Source organism: Phyllostomus discolor, chromosome 7 (genome assembly GCF_004126475.2).
Source record: "Phyllostomus discolor isolate MPI-MPIP mPhyDis1 chromosome 7, mPhyDis1.pri.v3, whole genome shotgun sequence".
In the NCBI taxonomy this organism is placed as follows: Eukaryota; Metazoa; Chordata; class Mammalia; order Chiroptera; family Phyllostomidae; genus Phyllostomus; species Phyllostomus discolor.
This window is the reverse complement of record NC_040909.2, coordinates 121,060,918-121,082,485: the sequence shown is the minus strand read 5'-3', so window position 1 is coordinate 121,082,485 and position 21,568 is coordinate 121,060,918. Positions and strand designations below refer to the sequence as shown.

The following is a 21,568-nucleotide window of genomic DNA, read 5'->3' as shown; positions in this document are numbered from 1 at the left end:
AAGGAATAATTAAATATTACACATTCATAGATGTCATAATTTATAAAATATTTATTATTTATAATAATATAATAATTATAAATAATTATAATTATGTATAATACTTATAAAATAATTATTGCATCATTTCATGCAATTCTCATAATACCCATCAGTTATTGGGTTAGCTACACAGTTTGCCTAGTTTTTTTCTGTATGATAGTTCTAGGATTGCTTACATGTCTTTAATTTCATTCAAAACAATTTTGTTAGATTGTTTTGTGATAGCTGTCATATCAGCGTGCAATAAAAAAATATCAGAATTGGTGAATTTTTTGTGTAGCCATTTAATATTGAAAATGGAAGAAATACACAATATTTTCAGTGTATACTTCAGTATTATACTTTGTTATTTCATGAAAGGTAAAAAAAGCAAACAAAACAAAAAAAATTTGTGTAGTATAGGGAGAGGGTGCTGTGACTGTACATGTCTAAAGTGGTTTGAGAAGTTTCTTGGTACTATTGATATTTGGCCAAGTAATTCTTTGTTGTGGGGCTGTCTTATGCTTTGGAGCATATTTAGCAGTGCCCCTGGCTTCTACCCACTAGCAGGCAATAGCAGGAAATAGCCAGTGTATTCAAATCCAAATCAATGAAGTTATTGGTGAAAATGAAAAAAAAAGTGTCTTTTAATTTACAGAAAAAAAACCTAAATGGACTTTTTGACTAACCCAATATATTATTCTCTCTATTTACCAAACAAGAAACAAAGATCTGGAATAAATTATGCAGGCAGGCCTTGCATAAAGCCATCAGGCTAGATGTCAAGCAGGAGCTGTGAACCTCTTGCTCAGCGATGGGCTGATGTTGTGCCACCCAAAGAAACAGGCTTATTTTTCTAGGTCACATTAGACAATAGTAGAACCAGCTCTTAATCTTTAGAAGTTTTTTTTTTTTTTTTACTTCTAAGTTCTATGATAATTTTAGTATGTTCTCCAGCCTTGTCTTCAAATTTGCAAATTCATAGAATTATATTCTTTATTTTGAGAAAAGATTAAAATTCATTGAGAATCAAATTTGGTGAGTAAATAAAAAATCATGTCAATACATTGTACCTGATTAAAAGTGTTGTGTTAATAAAACAATATCCATTAGAAAATTAGTTAACATACATTAACACTTTGAAGAGTGTCTACCAGGTTAAGAATTATATAAAATGTTAGCTGTTATTACTATTATCAGTAGCAGCAGCAGGAGAAGCATCATCCCCCTTCCTGTTTGACTAAAAGTGACTTGTAGGGCAATTTCAAGCATATTAGGACTAAGAGCAGTATTGCTTGAAATAAGACTATCCCCACCTTTCACAGTAAGTTTCTTGGAGACTCATATTTGTTTGATTATATAATAAAAGTGTTGATTTTTTCAAATAATTCATTTAATATAGTTTTCAATATATTAGATATATAAAGAAAATTATTCCTAGGAAATCTATCCCAAATACTTAACAGGCATTTGTCTTAAAAATTAACCATGTGGTATATCAGCAGAGTGTATTCCTTGCCTACCACATGTGCATAGGCTACAACAAACGCTAAAACATCTGTTCTTACAGGCTTATTCATCGCTTTATTATATTAGGTATACTGACTGTTATTGGAAAACCCAAGAAGAAATCTGTGGCTGTAAAAAAAAATAAAACAGCTTGAGGTGAAAGAAATATAATAACCCTTATCAGAAAAGGCATTGGTTTCATAATGCCCCAGTGCACTGTTATTTGAAAAGGTCAAATTTAAACATTATATTATTGGTCTAACAAGAAAAAATGCCGTGTTACATTCTTTCTTCCTACAGAAAATGTAGTAACAAATACTACACAGAGTTTCTATAGCTAACACGAGCCTCCAGATTTGTGGTCATGAAATTTTGTTGAAATTTCCAAGCATATGCTAATTTTCCTAATTTACCCATGTAAAAAATCTTCTAAGCTTTTACACAAGACAGCTGTTTAAGTGAGAAATGATAATAAAAACTAACATTGGAAAAGTAGCAACAGGTAAAGATACCCAGGGATAAATTTTTCTTTGCACAAGTATGGTTCTATTCACACACATGCTGTTCTGGAAAGAACACTTGACTAGAAATTGGGAGATTTGGGTAGAACACCCACTCCATGAACTTGAATGCTTTCCATAACATCTGAGGACTTTGGGGTGACTAGATAATGGAATACTAGACTTCTTTCCAGGTCTAAAACTTTCTGGCTTAATCTGCTCCCCATGCCTATAACTCGGGAAAGTTGCTCTAAAGGTAGCTCAGCTTCACAGTGCTATGCACACACACACACACACACACACACACACACAATTGTAAAATTTCTTGCAGCCACATAAAATGTAAGAGAAACAAAATTCATTTTAATTACATTTAACTAATATGACCAAAATATTAACATTTCAACACAATGTAAAAAGTGTTAATGGTTTATGTTGTATTTTATTTTCAACTAAGTCTCAAAAATCTATGTATATACATATATGTATATGTTTCACACAGCATAACTTATACTGACAATTAAGTTTTCATTAGGGAGAAATTAATTTTATTAAAGAATAATTAACTTACAAATAAAATAAGTAGTATTTAAATGTATTGGCAATTATGATTTCCTTACATTTCATTGGAATTTACTGTTTGCACAAAATATTTAAATAAACGCATCATAACGTTACACCAGTGTATACTCCTAACACTTTCACTGTCATTCTGCGTCTAAGCAGTGTACGGATGCAGTTTACTAAAACAATAAAAGTGTATTTAATGAAAAATATTTTGTGCTGCCGTTTTCTAAATTTAAATGAAAATAAGTTACAATGGAATAAAATTAAAATTTTAGTTCTTCCGTCTCACTACCTACCACTCTTGCACGTGCTCAACAGACAGAAGTGGCCAGTGGCTACCATATTAAACGCTGCAGGTTCAGCAGATCACGTGAAGCGCCCTCTTGTGGAAGTTGAGTTAGTGCTCTTCAATTACAAGAACGCTGGAAACTTGCAAAATCACAGTAATTAATACATTGAGAGAATATGATGGTGTAATTTTTCTTATTTTTATTCAGCTTTTGGCTGTTATTACCCACTAAAACTTAATGATTTATTGAATAGGATCATTGTACTTCAAGTTCTGCCTTATTTCAGAACATTAGAATCCATAGTTAAAAATTATGATTCCCTCCCCATCATATGCAATTTAAAATAAATCCATAAAATAAAAGCTTTCAATAAAATTCTAACATTCTCATTTTAAAGTTGAAAAACAGGAATTACTTGAAACCAACTTCTATTTCTTTATTTTTTTTCGTTTGTGCCTTCAATCCCTCTGTGAGACATGCAGTACAGGCCTTTTTTCTACCACCAAGTTATTGAGGAGGCTGTTACTCGTATTTAAGAATTGTGATGAATGTTTCAGATTCAGTATGTTCTGATTATCTACCACTGGCCTGTTTTATTTTCCCCATAAGGATACTCATTCTGTAAATCACAAAGTATTGTAACCATATGCAAAAAGCAAAATATCAGATGCTCATTAAGGTTTAAGAAAAGCCTCAGATTTCTTCTAGTTTTCACACTTAGCTATATTGACAAATTTTAATAAATTGTTAATTTTATAAAAGAAAGACGCCATCTACATGCACCTGCCACAGGATGAAAATCCATTTAGGTCCAGAGGGAACCTTAAACTGCTGAATAAGTGTGCTAGGGCTGCTATAACAAAATAGCACGGACCGGACAGGTTAAACAACAGACACTTATTTCACACTGTTCTGGAGGCTGGGAGTTCAACATCAGGGTGCCAGGGTTCCTGATCTTTGCAGGCTTTTCTCCTTGGCTTATGATGGGTGCCTTCTTGCTGTGCCCTAATCTAGCTTTCCTCTGTGCTTACTCATACTGGGTCTGTCTCTGCATATCCAAATGTCCTCTCCTTGTAAGAGTATCAGCCACCTTTGATTAGAGGCCATCCTAAAGAACTCATTTGAAGTTAACTAGTTTTTATAGAACTTATCTCTAAATAGAGCCACATGTAAAGGCACTGGAGGTTAGGACTTTAGCTTATGAATTTTAGAGAGATAAAAATTAATCCATAAAGTGAGAAACAGTTTGAATTCTATAATTAGAATACCAAGTCCAAGATATTAATCAAATCACTAAACTTGATTGATCATCAAATTCTTCCTTCTCTTTCTCCCGGGCATTGTTAGCCCGGTGCCTGTGTAAAGAAAGGAGAGGGTCAAGATCGGCCATCCTGGTCTCTAGACCTTTACTGTCCTCTTCATTTAAGCTTCCCACTTGCCACTATTTTAGGTTTTTCTAAGATCAAACAGAGTGGAGGGCAGAGAAGGTAAAAGTAACTGGTTTGGACTAAGTCCTAAGCTGGCTATATGCTCTCCGGTCCTGATATTCAGGCTGACTGGCATAACCAGTCCTGGCACCTAGCCAGTGATTCCAGCTGGCCTCTGTCTTCTGCGATTGCTCATCCCAGGGGGATTCACCCATATCCTAAACAGACACTTGCCCGAGTCCGTCCCAGACACTTGACACCCCCAGCGTTCTTTGGCTGAGATATTCTTTTACCCTTCAGGTGGCCTACCTGGGCAGGTCCTCTGATGATGCCATGTGATGCATGATCATTGTTGGTGAAACAGAAAACAAATCTTTGCTACAAAAAACACAAAAAATTCAGGCTTATTCTCTTCCTCTCTAGGTTTCCCCAACAGATGTGAGTTTTAGCTTATTCATGTGTGACTTTGACTTTAGCTTTGTTGGACATAAATAGACACCAGTCTTTTGTGTGTGTGAACTTTGTGAGACAAATCTCATAAATGAGAGATCACATAGGCAGCACTGGGCAGGGTACTAACCGACCTACAAGAGATGTCTCAAAGGAAATATTTTCTTCGATCTCTCTTCTTGGCCCGCCTTCTTCATCTTGCTCTGCCTTAAGAGTCCAAGAGTCGCAAAAGAGATTCTTCTACATTTCCTCTGAAGGAGATTCATATAAGAAGTTGAATGTCCTACTTTCACTTAAATATCTTAATATCTACTAAATCACTGTTTCCGTTTAAACCAAGTCAGGAAGAATCCTGCTGTAACCTGACACATACTCCACACATACAAATATATGGAAATGTTTATTCATTTGCTGAATCGGGCTTTACACTTTGTTACAATATGTAATACCTAGTGGAAACTATATTTATCATGTTCATTTCTCATTTATATTTGCCATTGGTATGATATTTTTTCATATGGTGTGCTTCATTGTGTTATTTTAGTTGTAAATTTCCTCTCCCAAGAACCTATTTGTCGCATTCATATTGAACTCTTGTGATATTGTGTAGTTCATGAACTAAATATGAGAACCAATGATGAATAGATAATGCAAAATTAGCCTATAAAGGGGCATTTCCAGTGGCTAGGATAAATCTGAGGTAAATAGAAAGCTGCCAACATCCAGTTTAAGAAATTAGGGGACACACCAATATTAAACCAGGGATCTAAAATGCGTTACTGGAATTTCAGTTATGTTAGTGGTTAACTTTTTAAAATTGTTTGATATCTTTGAATCTTAATTTACTCATAAATAAGGGATGTAGATTATATATTTATTACACTTTTTTCTTGGGTAGTTTGTGTTAATCTTAAGTGGTTAAATTTCTTTTTTAAATGGTTTATCAGTGACTTTCAGTGAATTATTTGTAGATGCCAGAACATTTGAGAGCATGCTTATATTTAGGTTTTGTTTCAAAATTTGCATATAGTTATGAGAATAAATTTTAGGGGAGCTGTTATTGCAGCTCTAACTCTAAATGAGAATTAGCCAAATGAACTAGATTTCTATATAATCTTAATTTAAATTACACTGTTCGTGGTTTATGAATATGTTCTCATACAGCATATATCTTTCCATGATGACTTCATTCATTTGTATGTTTATTTTTAATAAAGTCTTGGTGACTTTAAACCACGACTGTGTAGCCACGGTTATTTGTTCACTGTGTGATGTGGCAGCTAAAGACCTGACTGAAGAGATAGATACTGTATCCTTCCTCTGGTGTATGCAATGACTCGGCAGTAGTTGGTGTGGGGTTTGTTCTGGCATCTCTCTAATCTCTCTCTGTTTCTCAAAATCTCTCTCTCTCATTGTAATGTCTGAAATCAAATATTGTTTTTTTATTTGTTCCAAAATTATGTGTTTTTGTATTTTCTTTATGAAAGGGAGATCACTAGATATCTACTTACTATCTATCTATCACTGATACAAGTTAAATTACTCATCAATAGATATTTAAATGGGGCACCGAGTTTGCTCTACCATCGTTAAAAACATGTTTGACAACTTTATTATTAAATGATTTATTTATATCTTTAAAATAATTTACTAAACTATGCCAACCATGTTTAATATTTAATCAGTAAATTAAAGCTTTGGCCTCTCATCTTTTTTTTTTTACCTAAATTTGTGCATAAGAATTGCTAAATTACTGAAGTTTATTCTTAATATACAAATTTTAATTTTTATCATTTTTCCATTGGGTTGCGCTATTGATTCAACAGCTATTAAATTACCTTGAGAAAATCCACTAACTAAATCTCGTGCTAAATCCTCTAAAATGGAATGACTTCCCACAATTCCCAAGGAAAGGAAAGGAGGTCAAGGTCCTCTTTTAAGCCAATATTATTTTGCAAATTAAGATCCACCATTTTAAGCCTTTCTCTTCATTGTCCAATAACTCTTCTATTTTATCTCATTTTCTTGGATATTGAATTTTTCTTTAGTATACCTTTGTGTATAAATAATCCTGCAATACTGCAATATACTTTAATCTTCCTGAGAATTTTTCCTATATAATTTACAATGTGTTTTCATGCTTCATTTCTTTGCTTCTTCAGGTATATGACTTACTTAATAGCTCTGCGTAGTGCATCCCCACTTAATTAAATGATACATAGGGCTGTAGGCCAGAACCCATCTGAATCTGAGTGGGACCAACTTGTCTGATACCCTAAAAGAGAATATTATTCCTAAGTATATTTTTGGGGGGAGGAGACTTAGAGGATAGCATATTTTAAAGGTGGTACAAGTTCCATTCTTTTAACTTAATAAAAAAAATTCCAATAATGTCTGTGCCTAAGGGACTCTTTAATCAAGATAATGTCATCAAAACCAACAGAAAAAAAAAAGTGATGTCCCTTCCAATATAAATAATATTGTTACAATGTTTTTTCCTTCCTCATTTTTTTCACTGTCTTTATTTTTTATTTTATGGTAGGATGGAAAAACGTTTTGTATCTGCTGAAGCTAATGTCTTCCCAAAAGTTATAGAGCTATGTTATTAAGTCTCTACTTATGATAAATTTGCATCTTTTTATGGATTAACTTATACATTGCTGAGGTACAGTTCCTTATGGTGTAATATGATGGCAATAGCTACATTGGTTTCTGTAGCATAGTAGTAAATGGTGCTTGAGGAATCATAATGTCTTGATTCAAATCTTGTGTTTTTTCCATTTTTTCATAAAATCATGATTTTTTCTAAGAATACTTTAGTAAATAATCTAGATTCTGTGCTTTCTTCTCCTTCCCTCAAAACCTCTGTTCTATAGTCTATTTTCCCAGAGATTATTTTGTTTCTTATTAATCCATAAAATGTTACTGCTTAGGTGTTCTAATTATTCTGGTAATTTATTCCCATTTCTAGGTAAAATTATCCATGTTCTACATTATATAACTGGCAGAAACAAAGGTATTAAAGATATTGCAGGAAAAAACAGTAACGAGGAAAGTACTTATTAAAATAGTATAAGTTACGCTGATTTTTATATAGGGTGTGAAATAAAAGATCAATCTTTGAAGAACAAATAAATAAAGATAAAATTAACAAACAAACATGGAAAAATTAGTAACTTGAACACAAGTTCATTTCTGTATGAAGTTCTCGAATGCAATAGCAGTTCTGAATACCCACTATTTCTCACACCATGATTTATAACCATGTAATTAACCATTTTTCACAAACTGGAAACTCATGTAACATGGAGATCAATTGTGGTAGATGTCAGAGGAGTAATAGCATGTTCCCTGGCAAAACGAGTTGACAGAATAATTTATGTCTCTTTATAATAAATGCCTGGAAACATGAGAAAGAAAATGTGCAGCATATGATAAAATGTCCATCATAGTCAGATTAAATATTTTTCAGATATCTAACCTAACCTGATGAATGAGCTAATTGAGTTTTTCTTTAACTCCTTAAATTCTGACATCCAGTTTTCTCATCAACACAGTAAAATTGAATGCTGTTTGATCCCTGAGCAAACACACTGATTATTTCAAAATTTCTTTTAAATTTGAGCTGATTGCTTCATGACAGAAGGCTTATATTTCTGATTTCACATTTTCTCTTCTCTGTAAGTGAATGTCTATTTTTTCTATTTTCAATAAAACAGTTTTTGAAAACCATAGTTTAATAAAAGTGAAAAACTAATCCATATATCTAAAAATATAAAATAATTTGAATATAATTTGTGAATGGTAAAGTTTTTTTTAAAAATCATTCATGATTATAAATGCATCTCCTGGAAAAAAGAGGTCTGGATTCAAAATCTGTTGTAGTTTTTTAACTAATCTAGTATCTTCATAAACTTTATCTCTTTAACTATGAAATACAACTTTGAGATATGTTAATGCAACTTGTATCAAAGACTTTATGTGTTAAATGATATTTTATACAAGGAAATGAACACTAAGAACTGGAAAAAAATGTCAGCTCTTATTATAAATGTCTACCCATCAGGATACACTTCTATGAGACACATAAGATATTTGTGTCATAGTTACTTTTAGTTTTCTCCATTATTAATGAAGTTCCTTAAGAGGCCCATTTAGTTCAGTCCTATAGTCCCACTGTGACCTGGCCACAGCAGTCATTCACCCATCCAGTCCTTCATTCAACAAACGTTTATTGAGGATGATCTGTGTGCTGCTCTAAGGGGTAGGATGGATGAGGGGAAGTGCAGAGTCCTTGCCTTCATGGCTATTACAATGTAGTTGAGAAAACAAGTCAAATATACAAATACATACATATTAAACAAATAAACAAAGAAAGGTAAATATGAATGTTTGCTATAAATACATAAATGAGGGGGCTGGAATAGGGGATAACATAGGGATGTAGGACCTAGTTTAGGTAGACATTCAAGGATCATATTTTCCTTGTGAAATGAGGTAAAAGACAGGATGCAGCTTAGAATGAGCAGAGTGGGGAAGGGGCAGTGCCGTGGAGGAGAGTGGGCCCGTCAGGGCAGACAAAGTCCACACAGGAGGAAAAGCTGAACATGTTTGAAGAAACTAAAATTTCCCCATGTGGCCGAAGCAGCAAAATTCAGTGAGAATGACCTTAGGTAATGTAGAATCCTGTCCTCAGACAGTGATAAGGAATCCCTAGAAAGATTTTAAGCAGAAGAGAAGGAGAAACTCCATTTAATCTTTGAGACTTCTTTTTTTTTTCCTCTTCACATTGCTGTGGAAAATGTGCTCTAGAGGTAGAAGAACGAAAGTGGATAAGGTAACTGTTTTGCCTTCTCCAGGTGAGAGATAAGGACTGCTGGACCTAGGATAGTGAAGGAAAAAATGAAAGGAAAGCAGATTTTATATAAGTTTGAATTGAAATTGACAGGACTTACTGACTAATTGGAAGTTGGCACGAAGGAAAAGAAGAAATTATAAATAATTTCTAAAGTTTCCTTGGTAAGATACAAAAGACTGTAAGGACAAAATGTTTTATAGTGGAAAGAAAGAAAAAGTACTCTTTGAGACTTGTATTATTTGTGTTCTAGAGTACATCTGTGTTATCACAGAAATGATCATATATGCATGCTAATAAGAAAGATGTTTAAAAGCATTTGGAATGCTGAAGTTCATGCAGAATTCTAAATTAAAACATTGTTTGGAATTCAGTCTAGTAAGTGAGCATTTAAATCCACGGTATTTGATCACTTTTCCCCAAATAAACAAAAGTGCAACCTAAGAAAAAAACCCAGGATGGAGCCCTGGGAAATTCATGATTTAGATTTTGTGTGGACAAGCAGGAACCAACAAGAAATTGAAAAGAATCCACTAGGGTAAGTTAAGTATAGCAGATGGAAAACTGAGAGTGGTTTTTGTAAAAGCCCAGAAAATAGAACGTTTCAAAAAGAAGGGAGCAGTCAATGAATGGCATGCTCTGGAGGTTTTCTGTTTTCCTTCATATTAAGTTCTCAGGAAAATTTTTAACATATTCATTATATTCAGTTTGTGTCGGACCACTTCCAAGCAGCATCTGTGCCAATGATGAACAGAGGTCACCATTCTCAAAATTTGTATTATTTAGCCTTTTAACAGAAATTCGCACAGTTGGTTTTCCCCTCCTCATTGATACACATTCTGCATATGTGTTTGGTACTCTCACCTTGCCCAGTGTGGCTCCATTGTTGGGCATCATCCCACAAAGCAAAAGGTCACTGGTTCAATTCTTGGACGAGGCACATGCCCAGGTTGCGGGTTCCATCCCTGGTTGAGGAGTGTGTGAGAGGCGACTGATCGGTGTTTCCCTCTCACATTGATGTTTCTTTCTCTCTATCTCTTTCTCCCTTCCTTCCCTTCTTTCTAAAATTAAATACATAAAATCTTATAAAAATGGAAAAGAATGCTACTTGCTGGCTCTTCCCCGACCTCACTGATTTCTCCTCATGGAGTTCTTTGGCCATCTTATGCAGTCCTATGGCTTTAAACATAAACACTCTGTGTTGATGACCCCCAAGACTGTGTCTCCAGCTCAGACCTTCCACCCTGAACCCCAGTGGCATACGTGCAAGTTCCTTTGCAAAATCCTCTACTTGGATTCCTAATATGCTCCTCAAACTTAACATCCCTGTTACCAAACTGATACTTTCTCACAAAGTCTGCTCCTTCCTGTCTTTCTCATATTAACAAATGACCAATTTTCTTTTGTCCACTTATTCAGGAAAAACTTTGAAATCCTTCTTGATGCCTCATATTTTGCACACATCAGCAAGTCATGATCAAGCTCTACCTTCAAAATACCCATAATGTAACCACTTTCTTCCACCTTTATTGCAAATGCCCAGTTTCCAGCTACCACCGCCTCTTGTCTCCATCATCACAACTTCTTCCTAAAAGGTCTTCCTGCTTTCATTCCTTTCGTGTATTAGAAATAAAGCAGCCGCAGTAATATTTTTAAAGTCTAAGTCAGTTAGTGTCCTTCCTCAGCTCAGGGCCCTGTAATGGTTGTGTCCCTATCAGAGGAAGGGCTTGTCTAATTGACTTATGTGATTCAGCCCTCTGCTTTGCTGACCTCATTTCTTCCTTCCCAACTCCTCTGGCTGCAGCAGCATCCTTGCCAGTTCCCAGAGTGTCTGAAGTGCTCCTGTCTAGATACTTTGCAGTCATGGTTCTGTCTGAGAACTTATTCCCTCAGATAATTTGCATGGCTCAATCTCCAACACACTTTATGCCTTTGCTTAAATCTCATATTCTCAGTGGGGTCTTTCCTATACCCTACTTAAAATGGCATCTATTTGCTGGCATTTAAATTCCCCTCCTCATTTTCCTTCATAGTGCTTGTTGTCATCTGAATATAAGCTTCCTAAAGTCAAGGATATTTGAATATTTTCTACTCTGCTGTGTGCTGAGTCACCAGAAAATTCCTTGGTGTATGGAAGGTGCAGAGTAAATATTCATCAAGTCAGTAAGTTGAGGACATAGGATAGGATTTGGTAACATAGAGGCCATTTTAGTGGTAAAAGTTGGGAAAGATTCTACATGAACTTTTTTTTAAAAAGTATAAATAATAAGTGGGGAAGTAAATAGGTTGTGTAAATAATGCTTTTAAGAAATTCAGCTAAGAAGGAAGAGAGAAATGTGAAGGTGGTTAGAAGTGAAATGTAGGGTCAGGATATGGTTTTACTTATTTTTTGTCTTTTAACCTTAGAGATTGAGAGTATATTTTTATGTATTGTAGGTGACCATATAAATTAAGAGGAATTCATGATGTAGGAGAACAAAGAATATAACCAGAGGACCCAAATCCTAGTGGTGCCATAGAATGTGATCCAGAGCAGAGAAGGGTAGATGAATTTGGTTTGTTAGTTTGTCTTTACTAAGAGGAAGGATATTTTTATTTCTGGGTTAATGAGAAGGAAAATATTAATAAATGTTTATTGAATAAATGTCATTAAAATGTTTCTTTTAGAAAAAAAATATTTATTTACTTTTAGAGAGAAGGGAAGGAGGGATGGAGAAAGAGGAAAAGAAACATCAATGTATGGTTGCCTCTCATATGACCCCTACTGGAGACCTGGTCCACAACCCAGGCAGGTGCCCTGACTGGCAATTGAACCAGTGACCGTTTGGTTTGCAGGCCGCCACTCAATCCACTGAGCCATATTAGCCAGAGCTAAAAATGCTTCTTTACTTAAAATATTTTAAAGAAATAATAGCTAAACTTAAGGTTAGTTTTTGGATTTGGAATGAGTCACACATTTCAGCATAAACATTTAAAATAATCTGATTTATAAGATTGTTTAATACAGTGGAAGAAGAGATAGGCACATGGGGTCAGATGTTCACCAACATGGGTGTGGCCTAAACTGAAGAGAGTAGGTGAGAAAGTTAGGAAAGAACTCCACAATAAAATAGGAACACATGCAGAGCACTTGAATCTGTATGTTTTTATTCCAAATTCCACGCTCTTTCTCTATAATTCACTATGTATTTTGCTTACATTTTTTGTGTGAATGTTATAATGTCAAGAAACGAAATTATAAAAGAAGTTCTTCCAAAGATGAAATGCAAGATTTGGGAAATACATTTTAACTCCAATATTGTTAGTTCTGCCATTTTGTCACAATGAAATGGTAGGAGAGATTCAGTGCAGCAATCAAGTTAACAATCTTATAAAACATGTTCAGTAATTAATATTTTAGCCTCCGATAATGTCACTTAATATGACATTAAGGAAAAGTGTGAATACAATGTCTTTTGACCACCAGATTACCATCTTGAGGTATTTTGGAGTTCTGATATAATTATTCTGTAGGTTGTAAATTCCCTAGCCAGTAATTATCTGACACTTGGTTTTTATCTTTTATTCATACATTTGTAAAATGAAACTTTTGTACAAACATGTCTCATAGAGACAGTAGCTTAGGGAAAACAGGTAGTCATCAAATAATCATAAATCATTAATGCACATGGTAATTCTCATTGAGTGAAATTAATAAGTACTTTAAAATGTGGCTGAAACAAACGGTCCAGAATAAATAATTTAGAAATTGAGTTTCAGTTAATCAAATTGTTTTAACTGTGTAACAAGTTTACTGGAGAGCTTGTCTAACTTGGAGAAGAATAAAATAATATTGTTTTTTTCCCTGAATAATAATATCTATCAACTTTTTCTTGTTACTGGTACCACTGAACATTGACTTTGTGCCAGGTACTGTCAGGATTTGTATTCCCTGTACTTCATATCCACAAAATATGATGCAGTGGTTTTCTTTTCTTCTTTGTACAAATGAGGGATTACATAAGATCCATAGTTACTCATTAGTTTCCTACAGGTTTCCCAACTGAAAAGCATCGATGCAGGAATTCATAACCTGGACTTCATAAGGTGGAAGGGCAACTGAACTGCCCTGTCCCTCAAGGAGAGAAATATTCTTTTTATTTATATAATTCTAACTGGGGATAGTTAGGACAGCTGTAAATACATCCATTAATCAAACATAATATAATTCATGGAACACTTACAATTACATTTTACAGTTCAAATCATCCAAATAGAATTTCCGTCTTAGCAGTGTTAAGGATGTGCAAATGACAGGCAAGGATTCTCCCTTTCATTAGAGGATTTCTGCCTCCATCCTCATGATTGCACAAAAGGTTGTATGAATTAAAACTAAATCATGGGTATATTGATTATCCCCATTGTTTAAGGAACTTTATTTATAAGTTAAATACTTAAACGTCTAAGTTACTTAAAATTTCACAACGTGAATTTTGATTAAATATTCATTATACCTCCAAGTGAGACTTGGAGAGAATTAGAAATTAGAGGTAAGAGCTGAAAGTTGTGACAAGTTAAAATCCTTCAAACAAATCTCTCATGCTGTATGCTTTGTGGGTGGCCGCATAGTAACAAAGGACTGCTTCAAACTGTCTAGTATCTTTTACACTACCCTTTATTAGATTTCTTCTATGCCAATTCCTCCTGCATTGTCTGCACCCAAACTGACCTAGTTGCCATTTCCTCTGTTCTCCTCATGCCTCTTCCTCCTGGTGCACGCTTGCTTTCAGCCCCGGCTGCTCATCCTGCAGTTGCCTGCATCACTCAGATGCAGTCTTTGCTGTATTTTATCCTTAGGCAGTAATTCAGATATGATCCTTTTCTTTATCCATTCTTCCCTTGATTGTAGCTAATTTGTAAAATTTCTATAATTGTTAAGAAGTAAAAGGTATGCCGTATTAACCTTTGTACTCCTATCCAAACTGTGAATAGCGCCTTGGGGATTATAAATCTGGGTATCTTCTAGAGAATGAATGCATATTTATTCATTTTTGTAAAATATTTTGTAAGGTATATTTTATCTATTTCTGGATTCTTATGGATGTATTTTTTCAAAAATAAAAAAAACTACCTGCTTACCACTGGTAATATATAATTCTATTATTTTTAATTGGCAAGGCCATTATTCTTCCCCATTTCTATTCCCTATATTTTATTTCATCGGGAAAGGAGTGAACTGAATTGCTTGTATAAGTGTTATACTTTCCAAGTAAATATGGCTTATGTGTATCAGGTGTGTTGGTTCTACATTTATCTCCAGTACAATGCGAAAAAGGGACGGATATCAAGATGTAGGGTGTCCATGTAGTATTATAGAGTGAGGAACATTTATTAGACTTTGACTCACACCCATGAAGTTCTTAGCCTTTGGAATCTCAATTTTATCAGTGACAAAACAGTAATAACACTTTCTAATGTATAGTATTATCTTAAAATTATAGCCCGTGATATTTTTGAAAGAACCTACAGTAATTTGCTACTTTATACATACTAGGAACTCACATGAATAATTACCATTATGCTTATTTTTCATGGAAAAAAATTGACAACATAACATCCTATATCTTCTCTGCTGAATTTATTCTCTTGATTTGAGTAATAATAACGAAAAAGCTTGGGGTCTTTTACAGGTGTTAGTCACCTTTTGCATCTAGTTATTCTTTACAACAATCCTATTTCTGATAGTAGCTGGAAGTATTCATTCATGTTCATTGAGTTGGACCTGTCTGATCAAAATATAGGAAATTACTTCACATACACAGACTATGAGCTTTTAAAATTTCTTTGCTAGATGTAACCATAACCATCACAAATGTGTACTTGATATTTCAAAGGATTAAGCTAATATGATCTGATATAAAATTCATGTTAGCTTTAATTATTCCTTGATTATTGAGCCCACCCCTTGTCCCTGATTATCAAGAAACATTATCTCTATCCTTTACAACTTCACTAGCCTTCTCTTAGGTCTGTGTCTTCTGACCCTGCTGCCTCTCTGTTTTCTACACAAAAGTAGGATGACTTTTTAAAATGTAAACCAGGTCAAACTCCAAACATCACCATTCCTTACCAGCACATTTGTTTTTAAAAAATTAATTGATCCAGCTATTTGGCTTTTCCATGGTCAGCCCTTGCCTGTGTCACCAAACTCTTACAATCCTGTTCCCTAACTTCAGCTCAGCAACCTTGACTTTCTTTCTGGAATTCTTTTCCCAGCCTTCATATAATTTTGACTCATTCAAGAAATGGTTTTCTCAAACAGACCTTCACTGACTAGGTAGCAGCCACTCTCCATTATGCTACTTTTAAAAATTTCTTCAATTCACTGTTGGATATTTCCTTTGTATGATAATTAATTAGTTTGATGTTGTCTTCTCCTTTAAAAATGTAAGTTCCTTGAAAAGAAGATCCTCAGCATAAGGGTGTCTAGCATGTGGTAGACACTCAATAAGTATGTTTTTTCAATAAATATTTGTTAAATGAATCAAGAATTAATACAGCTCATTTTGTAGAATGCCCAATCTCATTTTGTTTTTATGCCCCATTTTTGCCTTGCTATGCTTGTTGTTCTTTAAAACTTCCAAGATGAAAGTTTTCTGAATATCTTGGACACACTTCCCAAGCACGGATTAGAGGCTTTGAGGGTCATGGAAGAGCATTATTCACAGTCACATTTGTGCCAGTTATGCTGGTGTCTCCCTGCTGCTCACAGCACCTGCTTCTATCAGAGACTGTGCCCCTCAGCTTTTAGCATCCCCATCACTTCTGTTATTTATTTGAAACATCAGTTCCAATTAGCCATTTGGATACTTTTAAACCTCGGTACTCATTATGCGTCCCATATCATCCCAGGCAGCTCCTCATTCGGCATGGATCTGCCCATGGCTCTTAATATGGACTCTCTGGTCTGATATATATTACCTTATCAGTCTTTGCAAATGTGCACTCTGGTGCAGAAGCTCTGTAGCAGCTATTTTCAAACTTTTTCATCTTTGGAATGCTCTAGTGGGGAAAAGGGCCAGGAAATCTGCCTCATTTTCTTCTACTGCTACTCTGTCACATACTTCTTGTCACAGCAGTTAGCTAGTAGCATCATCAGTTCCCTACATACACACAACACAAGCGTGCCCACATATGCACCCAGACACATTACCCATTAAAAGCAAAGTGATTTGTTTGAATTTAAAGCAGTTCTTCCCTCTCCATTGCCTACTTAGAATAAATTAGAGGGAAAAAAAAACTCCTTACAGTGGCTTGCAAGTTCCTAATTTCCTAATATTTAGCATTCTCTCACTGCCTTCTTAGTTTTGTTTGTTTTGTTTTTAATCTGCCTTAGGTTCCTTGTATTTGCTGTTCCCTCTGAGTGGAAAATTAAGCACTCAAGTCTTCCTATGACAAGCTTCCCAAGCTCCCCCTGCCCACCACTATTCAGGCTCAGCACAAAAATTTCCTTCTCAGGTTAAGCCAATGTGAATTAGGCTACCCTCAATAACCTCGTCATTTACTCTCACTGCCTCCTGTATTTGTACTTAAATGGCACTGACATTTCTGAAATCGCCATGCTTACTTTCTTGGTATCTCCTTTCTTCCTTTGATAATTTTTAGAACCGTGAATGCCTGAAATGTATTAAGTTCCTAACACAGTTTGTAGCAGAAAAAACAAACAAACAAACAAAGAAGACAGGAGAAACAAGGATAGAGAGAAGAGTACTGGGGGTTAGAGGAGGAGAGGAAGGCAGGAAGACAATGTGTTAAATTAATTATTTATATTAAAGTTTCTATTCTCATGTATTTGTAGAGCTGGGATGGACCTTAAAATATCTCGAAGCCCTGTAATCCTTTTTGGGGTTCTCTGAAAGAATAATAATGCATTACTTTCTTTATTTCACAAAACATAATTAAAACTTACCCATTATAGGGTCTCACATGCTAACTAAAGCATCAATTTTCTTTGCTTAGCACTATAATTAAATTAGCCCGGTGGTAGATTGGTTACCTCATGGTGATTAGAAGTGCTGATTAGTAGATTCCATGATTTTTTTAATGAGCATACTTTTTTAAATTTTGAAAATGATTCACTTTATTTGTAAGAAAAAGGGTTTTCCCCCAGAAATGTAATGAAGGTAGCAGCATTTCATGATGAAACATTTGAGAAACACTAATTCTGCCCACAATCCTCATATGATAAGTGAGGAAGCTAAGGCAAATCACCCACAATTTTATTCTTAGTTTCAGCATTTCAGCATAGTCAATATGAACCCATAACAAATTCCCAAACACTGTTTTTCCTCACATTATATACAGCTAATCTATGAGGCCGTGTTAAAAATAGATCATCAAGGAACAGTTATAAAGGACAGACACACAAAGCCAAGGTGGGGGTAGGATCAAAACAGGGATAGTTGTGCTGGGGGGATAAAAAGGGAGAAATGGGGACAATTGTACTTGAACGACAATAAAAAATAATTGTAAAAATTATATTTTGCAGAAAGAGAAAGTATATATGTAGTCACATTAGTATATTGTCCTCTCTTTTCTACAATGCAAATGTCAGTTTGTGTTGTTGACTGACGGGCATGTTATTTTTTCATTCTGATGGGCTTCGAAGCCTACCATCTGCAGTTTCATCCTAATTAAAATTTAGAAGTTATTTACCTGTATTTGAAAGCATTCTGCTCTCTATCAGGAAAGGAAGAACTGTACCGATTTTGTGACACTTAATAGCAGAAATCATTTTTCTGAATGGAAAATGCCATTTTGGGTCACACATCTTGAGATGTAATCACAAACAAAGAATCCCTGGAGCTGACCATTTTTGCGGATGGACCCTTTTCATGGTCGTGTGGCATCTCTGGGGTCTCTAAGAACCCCTGACATCCACCAAATCCTCTGCAGCCTTCTGGCTAGTGGCTGGGATTCCACAGCATGCGTTTCAAAGGACCTGCATTAGCCTTGCTGTAAATGTATTTTAATTCAACGAAAAATTCTCTCTTCCTTTGAAAAAATTGATGAACTAGTTCCTCGTAGGTGGGGCATTGGAAGTCAGAAACCTGACAGCCAAGGGAAATGAATAGACATTTCAGACTCGTGGGTTCAAAAACCAAACTACCTGTGATTTCCCAGTTTGCTTTTGACATGCCTCCAGGTAACCACATTTAGGAGAAGTTGAATCTCAAGAATGCCTTTTATATTTTCCATCTGTGAAACAAGAATACAACCTGTCACAGCACTACTACTGTTTTTTAAAGAAACAAGTTTGATTCTGAAAAGAAATGAGAGAAACATGGTGCTAGAAGAGTGAGTGGGATCGAGGGACTGTTTCTGTTGCTACATGGCAATATCGAGAGACCTCCGCATGCCTTGTACCATATCTACTCTACGACCTTCCCACAGTGTACACACCACCTATAATTTCAGCCTAAATTATTATGATTTCCTCTTCGCAGTTTATCTTTTACCACACTAAATGATCTTTGATTTCTGAGAATTAACAAAAACCTGTCTTTCCTCTTGGCTTTTGTATGTAGAGCATGTTCTATCTGGACCACCTCTTTTCTTTCTCTTCACCTTGGAAACCCCTATGCATCTTTCTGGTTTTAATCTAAAACGCTTTCTCCAAAAAACTCCTCTTTATTAAATCACCCCCCCCAAGATCAGATGCAAGCTTTTATTGTATATCCCTATAAAGCTCTGTATTTTACTCATTGTGTCAGTTAACCATGGCTTGCAAATGCCACCCCAAGTCTTAAAGGCTTAAACCAGCAATTATGTATTATTTTGCACACTTCTGTTGCTTGGCATGCTGCTTCTGTGCTCACACGTGTGGTTACATTAAGCTGGAAGTTGACCATGCTTCAGGGTCCTCTATGGCCTCACACATCAGTTCTTCTCCTTGTGCCATTCAGCTTCCAGCAGGCTGGGCATACTTGCTCATGGAAGTCTCAGGGAAGCTTTCCCCAGCAAAGTTGGAAGCTATAAACCTTCTTGCAACTGAGGCCCAAGAACTCACATCATATCACTCTTCTGTACTCTTGGTCATAGTGAGTCACAAAGATGGGCCAGATCTAGGGGTGGGGAAATAGCCTATGTCTTGATAGAGAGAGTTGCAAAGAATTTTTGACTACATCTAATCTAACACACCAATATATTGCAATTGTATTTTATTGTTTTTTTTCTTGTTTGTATGTTTCTCTGTTCACATTCTCTCTCTCACTCATCATTGTATCATAGCTCATATCAGTGGCTAGCAAACAGGAGATTATATATATTCATTGAATAAAAAGTAAATGGTGGTATTACTATTAATTTTTTATTTTTAAATGTGGAGTTTATTCTTTTTTAAAGATTTTATTTATTTATTTTTAGAGAGGGAAGAGAGGGAGATAGAGAGAGAAACATCAATGTGTGTTTGCTGGGGGTCATGGCCTGCAACCCAGGCATGTACCCTGACTGGGAATCGAACCTGTGACACTTTTGTTTGCAGCCCGTGCTCAACACACTGAGCTACACCAGCCAGGGCTTGGAATTTATTCTTAAAACATACTATTATATTAAATGAAAATACATACTGTTGCATATCACAGGAGACTGTAGAACATTGTTATAGACAAAGGGAAATGCCCAAATGCATAACCACCTAGGAAGCAGGATGCCACCAAGGTTAAGAATACAAGCTATGGAATCTGACAGTCTGAATAAAAGTGCCAGATCTATCGGGTCTCATATTGTCATGTCCTACTCTTTCATTTTATTAAGTTTTGAGCTCAAATGTCACCTTGTGTTTCTCTTCCAGCTGTTATATTACTCTGTCCATTCTTTGTCCCTCCCACTTGAGTTTAATCTTTTTAGGGAGCATACTGTCTGTACTGTTCACCTCTGGATCATTCAGTGTCTGGCACACAAGGGGAACTCAATAAATTCTTGTGAATAAATACATGAATGAAAGAATGAATGAGTGAATGAATGAGTTGCCTAAGGCAACAAACCCTTGAATGCATACATCAATGAATACCCTTAATCAAGTTCTTTACCTCTGACTATATAAATTATAGTAACATCTGCTGCATATGAATGTTCAGAAGATTAGATGTAAAATATTTACTATAGAGCTTGCATGAGGTAAGAAGTTGTTGGAGGCTATGGTTCTTATGACTTTGCATCAGTGGGGAATAGTTACCGAGGACTAATTGATTCCTGGGTGAAAAGTCCTCATAGTAAAGCATCTACTCTCCATGAGCAATAAAACGTTCATGGGAGTGAGGAAAAAGAGTACTCCCGTGACATTTTCTGAAGATTGAAGAAGTCCTTGTAGGTAAAATTTAAGAACCAGAAATTTACAGAAGCTTTATTTATGTCAAAAAAGAAAACAAAGATCCAATTTTACAACATAATAAGAGGCCTCAGGGATGATAATATGAGTCATGTAACTATTGAGCAGTTGGTGATTTTCAAAAGATAAGTGAAATTAGATTACTAAGAACTGTTTTATGAGACAAAAAACTATAATAGTTAAAGGAGGAAACAGAACACAGTGGCATCATGTCAGGCTGAAAGTAAATTATTTTTTTTAAAAGGCTGTTGGGGTATAGTGTGCATATTTGCTGTAATTGCAAGTTAAACAGTTGTGAAATTTAATTTGCCAACTTGTATATGCAAGAAATGTCAGTTTGTTCTCTTAAATTCAAATACATTAGAGAGCCCCCATTGCACTTGACAGGAGGAACGTTCTATGTAGGTCATTGGAGTGACAGTAAAAGAAACATCGGTACCTATTTCTTCTCTTGAGTTGCACAAGAATCCAGGGGATCTTTGTAGCACCTGGTCAATGGGAAGGAAGGCACCCGCTCGTGCTGCAGAAGCACACGTTTCCATTGAAGGCGGGAGATCTTATGCTTCCATGACAAACCATTG

General features: G+C 35.3%; 1 protein-coding gene across 1 annotated transcript in view; it reads left to right on the top strand.

Annotated features, from left to right (window-relative positions):
• Nucleotides 1–21,568, top strand: part of CSMD3 (CUB and Sushi multiple domains 3) — an 893,237-nt gene that overhangs the window by 308,041 nt on the left and 563,628 nt on the right.